The sequence below is a fragment of the Homalodisca vitripennis genome, chromosome 5 (assembly GCF_021130785.1).
Source record: "Homalodisca vitripennis isolate AUS2020 chromosome 5, UT_GWSS_2.1, whole genome shotgun sequence".
NCBI classification, from domain to species: Eukaryota; Metazoa; Arthropoda; class Insecta; order Hemiptera; family Cicadellidae; genus Homalodisca; species Homalodisca vitripennis.
In genome coordinates this window covers 98420224-98431181 of record NC_060211.1, presented here as the reverse complement: position 1 = coordinate 98431181, position 10958 = coordinate 98420224, and positions in this window count along the sequence as shown.

Here is a 10958-nt window from a genome sequence, read left to right as displayed (position 1 = left end):
AACATCAATATTGCTACTTGGGGCCTACTCTGTTTAACAGGTTTATCATATTTAAGGGAAATAATATACTTATAGAGAATAAGAATTCTGCCTTAGATTTTGTAAACCGTCAGAACCACTGATATTTATGTGTATACATCTATGTAATCATATATGCCATCTTAATACAATATTTATTTATTATTTTTGTGTTTGTTAATGTATTTGTGTAATATTTACGCGTATTTATTTGTTATCATTGTTACTTAAGTATTGTTGATTATTTTTTGTCTTGCTCATAGTATTTAGATCATTCACTTACCATAAGAATCAATTGTACTTTGAGGTACTCATAAGCTGTCAACTGTTTATTTGCATTTGTCAAATGTTATGCCTTTTATTTATTATAAGAGATTTATAGATAAGTTTGTGCAAAGCTTTACTGGATGTATTTTGTTATACTTGCTGTTATATTATATTTATATAGCCTATATTGTTGTTATTCTTTACTTATATAATTTGCAAATTTCTATGAAAATCAACAGAAGAATAATGTTAACAGTCTTTCATGTAAAATGTATAGATATAATAAAAATTTTAAAGAATAAGCACATAAAATGTAAAAATAGGGCATATCTTTTATTATACATGGCATGATAGTATTGTATAACTATGATTGAGGGCTATGTACATTGTATACTATCGTAACTGTTTTTCCCACGCGTGCTACTTGAAGCACATGGGAATGAAAATTCGAAATGCCTGTAAAATTATTGCCAAATAGAGATTTTTTGAACTGTTTGAACTGTTTCGAACACACACAATCTTAAACCTTATTTTTTAAATTGTATATTTTATAATTTGTCACTCTCACGTCAAACCTACGGTTTCAGTTGTAAAGAATACTTAAAGAGCCAGAAAGAAATGTTAGTAATTCTTAATACAGAACTGCAGTATGGAAAGAACTGCCATGAAACTGAAGAATTAAATTCGTGTATTGACGTTACAGCTTTAATAATTCTACGCAGTCGTTATTTATTAAAAACAGCCGGTATATATATATATATATATATATATATATATATATATATATATATCCACCAGAATATGAGCTTTAAAATCTTTCTACTGGTATTTAATTATAGATTAATACTTAATTGAGTTTATATAAAACATATATTCCATCCATATCAAAATTAGTATCTTTACGTATTTTAAAATATTTAAACGGAAAACTTTAGTTACTAATCTCTCTCTCTACATTCATGTATTAAAAACTACAGATTGATACAATTAGAAACCGATAAGGGATTCATGTGCTGTTACAGTGGATCAGCTAAATAACAAAACTAACTGTTGCTTATTCACTATTTCCAACATTTGACTTTTCATTTGAGTTCTGATGCTGTTGAATAAATTACATGGTACAACAGCTATTATTATTTACAATGGAAATTTACATATAGGGAACAATAAAGAATAAAAGTAAAATATTAACAGCAAATACGGTGAAGAAAGTCTTTAGCAATATCTATAAACCTAAATAAATTAGTATTATACAAAATCACGTGTTATAAGATTCTCATTTCACTGTCCATCAAAGTGAGTTTCTTACTATTAATAGTTAAGTACAAGTTTGTTATTTATTAGTGTATTCTAGAGTCAACTATTTAAGTTGAAATGTTTACCACTATTATTACCTGCCGTAATTCCCTTATTTGATGATTATGATGTGATGTGCAAACTTATGGTAATAAATTATTCATTTAGAGTGTGTAATAGTATTCATGTCAATAGTATGTAAATATTATTTTATTAAGTTATATATTGCATGGGTAATTTTAGTCTTACATTAAGAATCCAAAACCTAATGAAATAAAGACAATATAAAAATTTAAATGTACTATGTTGAACTTAAATGGATTAATTTGGAATTTAATTGTCATACATATATAACAAAGCTGTGGTATATAGTATATTTTTAATGTATAATTTAAATATCTTCAACTTCAATGAGCCAGTCATCCACAAGAATACATTTATTTCCTTAGAACATAGTGTCTGCAAAAATAATAAATTATTTACAATATCCCGTAAAAAAGCAGAAAGTAACAAACCCAGCTATTCACGACCTGTCTAGTCAGCTCAATGGAGACAGGACAAATCACCTGGGGAGCGGCGCTAGAGGCAGATATGACAATGCCATACCAGTTTTATTACGATTTTCAATTACAATGTTTGTGTGTATGGAATGTTTATATAAGTATAAAGTTTCTTTATATTTAAAGAAAATAGTTTATTTAATGAAGTTATGAAATTGCTGACTATAAATATTGTTTTCAGAAAAAAATATTATTTATTGATATTAAGTTATTTACCATGCATATACCCAATTGAGGTTAAAAATTTTGACATAATAACTTAATTCTAGTTAAGTGTATTATGTGCTTTATCTTTTACGTAATTTTTAAAATATTTACCACTACATTAACAACTGAATAGTAAAACGTTACTGCATCATTAAAATGTTGTTCATTTGAATTAAATTAAAAAAACTTAGTAATTTCATTTATGTTCCTCTCATAGAACTAAAGATTCAAAAAAGCCTGAGGGATCAACGACCTAAAGCAGTAGATCGGTAATGTATTGGGCTTAGAGTAACAAAATCTATCTCGTCCTAATTTACTACTTTCTTACACTTGATTTCCTACAATTGAGTTCTCATACTGTTGACTGTCTCGATAACTGGTTTTACTGGTAATTAAGTTCGTTTCTACAGGTACTTACAATAAAATTAATTCATAATTTTATTTATTTATCATCTTCGCGATTATTATTTATTCAACTTGTAGAAACGTAGAAAAATATAAATAACCTAAAACATTTATTATTATCCTTTGAAATAATTCAATATAGTCAAATAATTCAACGATTCAATATTTATTTACACTAATTATAGGAGACAATAAAGGACCAGAGTAAAACATAAGCAACAAATTCGGCGAAAAATAACTTCACCAACGGGTTTATTTGACTAGTGCAAATTTATTCAGTTTACTGTCAATTGGATATGTTTCCTACTCTTATTAGTTTAGCATATGTTTGATATTTAATATTGTATTCTTAAATCAATTTAAGTTAAAATTAGTTACAATAATGGTGCTTGCCGGAATGAATTTATTTGAAAACAGTATAAATTTTAAACATGCAGTAAAAATGTATTCCTTAATGTATAATAGGATACAATTTAATAATACAACATAAAAACAATTTTAGTAACTTACGAGTATTTATTATATAGAAAATTTTAGTCTTTTCTCTATGAAAGACAATATAAAAATCTTAATATACTATATTAAATAGAAACGGATGGACTTGGAATTTGCATTCTGTATATATGTTACACAAAGCTGTACTGTATGGTTTATTTATATTGTATAAATATTTATGTTTTGAAATTAAAATATAAGCAACTTTAATGGAACCACCAGCTACCTGAACACATGAAAAGTGAATTAGGCATATCCCGTTAAAAAGCTGAAGTTAACGAACGCAACTATTCACGACCTATCTATTCAGCTCAATGGGGACAGTCCAAATCACCTGGGAAGCAATGTAATGGGCGGATATTGACAATGCCAAGCCGGTTGGATTACATGTGCAATTACAATTACTTAGTGATGAATTCTTATGTAAGCAATGTGCTTTATTTTTAAATCAAATAGTTATTTCTTATACAATTATGGAATACGAATAAAAAATATTTTTCTGATAAAACATTATTTGCGGATATTAAAAAATTTAGATTTTTTAGTATTCTATACACTATTTATGTTAAACTATTATACATAATATCTTCAATTGATTTTAGCATACATTTTTATGTTTTTTGCCTTTAAGTTTTTCTGAATTATACCATTACATTTATTAATTTAATTGCAAATATTACCCTAACATTTTAATGTTATAAACATATAAATCATAATGTGGAGTAATTTTATAATTTAGAGGGACAGATTCTGACACCGAGGGACATAAAAACCAATTCTGTACTAAATGATAAATTTCCAACACTAATACAACGGATTACAATTGGCCACTTAGGTACAGTTTATGACTGATGGGTGTTATGTTTTATCCCAAATAACTCTTTCTCAACCAATAAATCAGGTTGCAAACATTCGATAAGGATTGTGTTTACCAATACAATAGCTTGACAATTCTTGGGAATAATCAAAAAGTCGAAATAAATTACTTAATTACAAATGTCTTAAACCTAGAACGACTTCTTTATATTTTAAAATGTTCATCGCAACTCACGCAAAAACTAAAGCTAGAGGAACAATATGGGTATTGAATACGTGGGTTTATGTAGGAAAATCGATCTGTATGTATTATATTTATATATATTTATCCCGATAAACCTTATTTGTTAGTCTAATGTTCGATACTTTTCCAAGTAATATTCTTATAATATATAATTCATATCCTACAACAATAATCCATATAAGCTTATATGATGGTAGCTTTATAAGAGAGAATATAACACTTAAAATGCAATTAATGGTTTTTTAATTATTTTGTTTATATTCTTTTACTAAATTAAAAATATGAAAATGACAATTTTTGTATAATACAAAATTTGATTTGAAATTAACTCGCCAATACAAAAGGTAAACATTCCTGTTTTCTAACAGTAAATATTTTAGTAGCTCATACTAGTATTTTAATAGTCAATACTGGAGGTTCTTGCAATGTACAATGATCTTTTGGTTTGGATGGATTTATGATAAAATAAGGTAGTCAGTGGACTGAAGAGAACTGAGAGAAGAGATACAGGGAGTGTTTGATCACAAGTCGTGGAAGGTTAGTCTATCTGCATATATTCAATATTCAACAATTTAAAATGGAACATTTTTCGTTTTGAACAGCTTAAAATTAATGTACTAAAAGCACGCTCAAATATAATACAAAATTATTAAAAATTGGATACACTACAAAGTATATTTTCAAAATAATAATTTCTTAAAATAATAATAATTATATTTATATGTGTGTGTGTGTGTGTGTGTGCGTGTGACAGGTTGAAAAGAATGAATTTAAAGTCAAATAAAGTTAAATTACAAAGATTTGTGTTGGAAGCCGGAGGACTATTTTACGAATCACACTGTCAGCGAGGTAATACAGTCTACTTTGAAGAAAGCGATATTTATTTTTCCTCTGAACTATAGATTTGATTCATGTCAAAGACAGCAAATTTCAGTTAAACTGAAGCAATAAACTCAATATTATTTGAACTATGCATAGAAGGTAAAAACGTACCGGTAATGGTTATACTGCACGTTACGGAAGCGAGCTGCACACATATTGTTCTTATTATTCTCACCTTAGTTATGCTCAACACAGTTTTACATTTAACACAGGCACATTTTTAATCATTCTTTTTGATTCTTTTCGTTCCAATGACAACTAGACTATATAAACATGTATATTCCAACAACAATTTAACATATTTTGAATTTTATCATAAAATGTTACGATGCCTAGTTAACATTGTCTACTTGTCCAAGCATAGCACCGTCCTGTGTTATTATATAAGTTGAGGAAATTTCCCATCGTTCAGTGATAGAAAAAAGTTAGAAACGTTACTAGATATGAAACCTGGTCTCTTCCTCAGGTGGATAAAAAATATAAAATGCATTTCAGAATTGCCGGCCAAATAAAAATGTATTGAATCGTTTTAATAAAGAGCAAAATTATTTTGTCCCCTAGGACTTTCTGTTCACGACTTTTTACTGAAGAGAAAAAAAGGAATAGTTTATTTAGTGTTGGAAATGTTTATATTTTTGTGGAAACGTTCTTTTCACATAGAAACATTTTTATAAACTTTAAGGAAAATAATTTTCACTTCCCATTTACTGAGTGTATACTGATAGTAGAAAGTAGGGTTCAGTGAAAGTCGAGTTAGCGAGAGTAAAAAAAAGAATGTCGGAGTATACACCGCTCCACTCTGTAAACGTTGTCGAGCAATACGCCTCACCTGAATGCCGTGTTGTAGTGATACCCATGTTGCCTGTGGCTTTTTCTGAGCTCTTGCCTTTGTTTAGCTAACTTATATTTCACAAAAAGTTGAAAAGTTTATTTGTAAAGTGTAAAAACGTGTCTTACAAATGCTTTATTTCATTAGTAAAAATATAAATATATAGCTTTTTTTATACAAGGTTGCTTGAAATATGTTATTGAGATTTTCATGCTAGTCATGACTGTGAGAAGGAATTAAATTTAGTATTACAGACAGCCTGATAGATTTTTAAATAAATAGTTATTGACTCTGCCAACTCTTAACACAAAGTTAGTTAAAATGTTAATATTTCTTTGTAAGTACCTTGTGTGGTAGTAAAAATACCGATCTTATACTCATAATTATTTCTAGTCACTAATATATTTTGTTAATAGTATAACGATCTGTTGGTATATTTCCATGTATTTTTTACTGCTATGAGATTAACTACGCTTATAAATTTTATATAACAAGACAAATCAACTGATTGATTTTCATTCATGTACAGCTTATTTTTACGGTGAAATTCTCACTCAAGCTAGAGTGTCCCAATGAGGACGACAGAAAAAGAGTATGCAGGAATCCTATAAAAATTTCACAAAATGTTATTTAACATGAATATACGTCATATTAACCTACTTAATCGGTTCTAACTTCAGTAAAGCTTAATTTTAATGCTTTTAAACACTTTATTACACATGAAATTATATAAAACAAATTTCGCTTTAATATCGATAAGTAAATCAAGTAAACCACCAAACGTTTAATAGCCAACGTCTTAATGTCATATTTGCCAAAATTACTCTACTTAGCTCTATTCTAAGCACCATTTATGTTACAAAATTATTTAACTAGGAGAAAATGCAAGCGCTAAAATGTCTAATTACAGTTCCAGAACTTACACAGCCACACGATTAATTTTAAAAACTAAAATTTATATATTTACCCAAATTTTAAATATTATTTTCAAAATGTAAATTTTACTTCGTTTCTATGGAAAATTAATATAGTCTTAGATATAATTTTCAATGTAAACTATTCGTAAAAATACTTTAGAAATATTATAGAACTCTTTATTATTAAGGTATATTACGTGCCAGCAGTTGTAATCTTTATATATAAATTGTCGGGTTTTTATTTAGAAAAAGTTTTTTAATGAGAGCTTCCTAAATCTCTGAGTAACAGTAATGAGTAACTTGTAAATATAATAGTTTTAGTAAAAATTAATATTTTTTTATAATTCTGTAAATTATGAATTACGGACGAAAATTAAATTATTAAAAGATAGAGTAAAACGTTAGATTATAATGTAAATTTGGGTGAAGTAACTACTGGAATACAAGCAAACCTCATTCAGAAGCATATTTGCACGTAAATAGTGAAAGAGAGTACTTTTATGCTCACGCGAGCAAGTAAATGTCACATTTCTCTTTGTTTTACAGGTATTTACTAGCAATTGAATAAACACACATGGTTTAAACACCAGCTCTTATTATTATTATTATTATTTAAGTAACGCTAATGGAACAGAAGATTTTAAGCGTTACTGTGATTTTCAAATATAAACAGAGTATGTGTTTATTGTTTGTAAGAATATTTCTTTGAAGGAAAAAGATGATTCTGTAATGCGTGGCACATTAATAAATTACATAAAAAATTCTATATTACATGATACTTAACTATCTGGACCTAATTTCTTACAATTTTCAACAGTTTTTATGGTGTGTGTTTCGAACCATAACAAATATTATTGTAAGATTTTTTATGTCAAATAGTACCATTACATATAGTTTTACTACGTATAAAAATAATTCTTTAAATACTTCAGTTGAAGTCTGTAAGTTTGACTAATGACTTTTTAATCGTATTGCTTGAAATCATATACCATTCAACTTTAAAATTCGTATAAAATATACTTGAAATATTATAATTGTTTAACACATAACGATGTAAATGACAATTAAAAAAATAAATTAGAAACATGTATAGCTCATTGACTAAAGAGTTAGAGACAAAACTTGGCTTCCTAATTTAAATTAGAGTCTTTTGTGGAATAAACCATTTTTATTTCTTATTAGAAAAATGGACAGTTTTCCATGGCTTACGTGTTTTTTCTCCATACACATAGGTACTAAATTTATATTAAATTTAATATTTTCAGTTAAAGCTTAAATACTTGTCCAGCAATAGATTTGGTGAAGTTATTGTTATTCTGACAACGTTATCTAGGTTTAGTCTGTGAATCAAAATACTGACTGAACATGATGTTGTATCACAAATGATATAAAAAAACTTTTGGGCTTATATGATGAGTGCACAAGACTGACTTTATCTGTTGCAAGCTTACTTAAAAACTAGTATTTCATATGATGCTTTTAATATAAAAGAAAATTATAAATCAATTTGATATAAAATGGAACGGCTTTAATGCCTTAACAAAAGAAAGCAAAGTTTTAAACCTTGATCCTTTTTGGCCGCGTTAATTATTATTTGACTAGTGAAGAATTTCTGTGGGTGAACAAAATACCAGATTTTGGTAGTGTAAAAGTAATTTATTTATCATTATCAATTAATAGATTATTATTATAATTTTAGCTTTATTGTTAAATTACCATAGCTATTTTAATATACAGATTGTATTTTTTAAGTTGTGTATTTTGCAACAAAATCAGTTATATTTTCACAAAAACCAAATGTTTTACAGATTGTGAACATAAATCTTTATTGTTCCTTTTAATTGACGAGGGTAATTTAATATTGAAGTATTTAGTTTTTATTCCAAACATGTAATAATATAGCAGTTAAAATAATATTTAACTTGATATTGGTCGTGATATACATTTATGTATTAACAATTACACTGTTTTAGTCGTTTTACTCATAAGCATTATCTGATTCAATGACTTTATGTTCAATTAATATCTTTTTACAATTATAAATTATGGTAAGATGAATTAGATATATTTTCAGCTCCTGTTATTATTCTATCATAATTATTTTTAATTATATTATACAATTTTAGATTGAGTTACACGTATTAGATATTATATATCACTAAGTGGTGTACAGTAGATATGTCAGCTGTGTAACCAGTACATTACTTTATTGCAACAATTTATAAGTTTCAATTTGATTTCGTTCGTATTCTCGCTGTACGAAGTTATTACATAACTTTTAAGCTTTATCAAATTTACTATGGCTTTTAACGGTGACAGCCTTATATTGGATAGCAAATTTATATCGCGTTGCCAATTGATGTTAATGATTTAGTATGACATTATACTGTCATATTTTCACAGTAACCACCATAAATCTAGGTTTTAAAGTTTTGTATAAACGTGTAGGATTTGTTCGTTAATGAAAATAATGTACATAACATGTCATAATAATGCTCCAAGATAGGAGCATGTCATTACATGATATAATAAATACAGTTTTTGTATATAGTACAAGAATCCTTAAATTACTTAGATTATGAGTTTTAGAAAAATACTTGTCAGTTACTAATTACATGTAGATTGAAATATAATGTCTTACACGAACAGTTCTGTGATTTGTGACGTGTCGGTTATGAAGGTCTAAAAATAAATATATGTTTCTCAGTTTTTCAAACAGAAACTGTCGAGGGATTTTTAATTTATTGAACCTCAATATATGTACTCTATCACTTTCTACAGTTCCCACACTAGTTCCAAATCTACCTCAAAATCACTCAAGTAACTCAAACGGGTACTCAAAACAGTTTCAAGTGAAATATTAATTCATATGTTTGAGGTAAATGATGGGTATACCTAGAATAATTATATTACATCTCGTTGCTCCTTTCACTGTTTTAAATTTTTCCCAGAGGAATTCTGATATATATAGAAACACTGAGCCGGTTCAAAGTCTTAAGCCTAGTGTTGTTTTGTATATTTATATAGTATATGTAAGTGTTATTCGTTGTGGCTGCAGAAGGCACTGACTGTACTGTTTCAGAACACTCTGCACATCCTTTTCAGAGTGGCAAGGAACTTCTGAAATTCTTGCACATTAATGGAAGTATTTATAGTAAATTTTGCCTTTTCAAGTAATTTGTGTTATTTTTTTTTTAAAATTTACCACTAACATGCTGGCATAAGTTCTACGTTTCGCACTGACGAGGTCCAGGAGAGGAACTCTTGCCTCCTGCTGCTCTATCATCATGGGTGGTCGCAGACATCAGCTTCCAGGGTTTTCCTGCTCTGCTGGAAAACTGGCCGCCATGATGAGCTGAACACCACTAGTCAACATCTGTGATACTCTGCTAGTTGTTACTTTTTAATTAATTAACTTATTTATTTTGTTATTGTTGCCAGTTATTAAAGTTTATATTTTGTTATTTAGTTTTTAAGTTTAGTTTAAATGCTATTTAGTTTTATTTCTTGGTTTTCATAAGGAGCCCGCCCTTAGCCGAAGGATACTGGGTGGAATTGGTAGTTATTTAAATTATAGTACCGATTGTAAAACAACAAAATAACTTAAACTGTTCTAATTTATTTGTTAATTCACTGTATTTTGATTTTTTAAGCTATATTATTTAGATATATTAAATCATTGCTTGTATCCGAATGCTTGTATTTGAACTGTATGATATATTGCATGCTGACATTGTAGATTATTTAAAATGTTTCCATTGGATTCTGGTTTTTAGTAGAAAACCCATTAAAAGAAGTTGCAAAATCAACTTACATGTTATTCTTGCATAATTGGCAACAATAGAACAAAAATGTCCCCCGTTGTGTTTAGAGAAAAAAATTATTCTTAAGTTCAAATACGGCTAGAATTATTACCAAATATTATTTTATTAATCAGAAATGTTATAAATCGCTTGTTGGGAAATATCTCATTACTATAATATCATGGCAATAGGTCACACATTAAGTTAACATGTACTGCA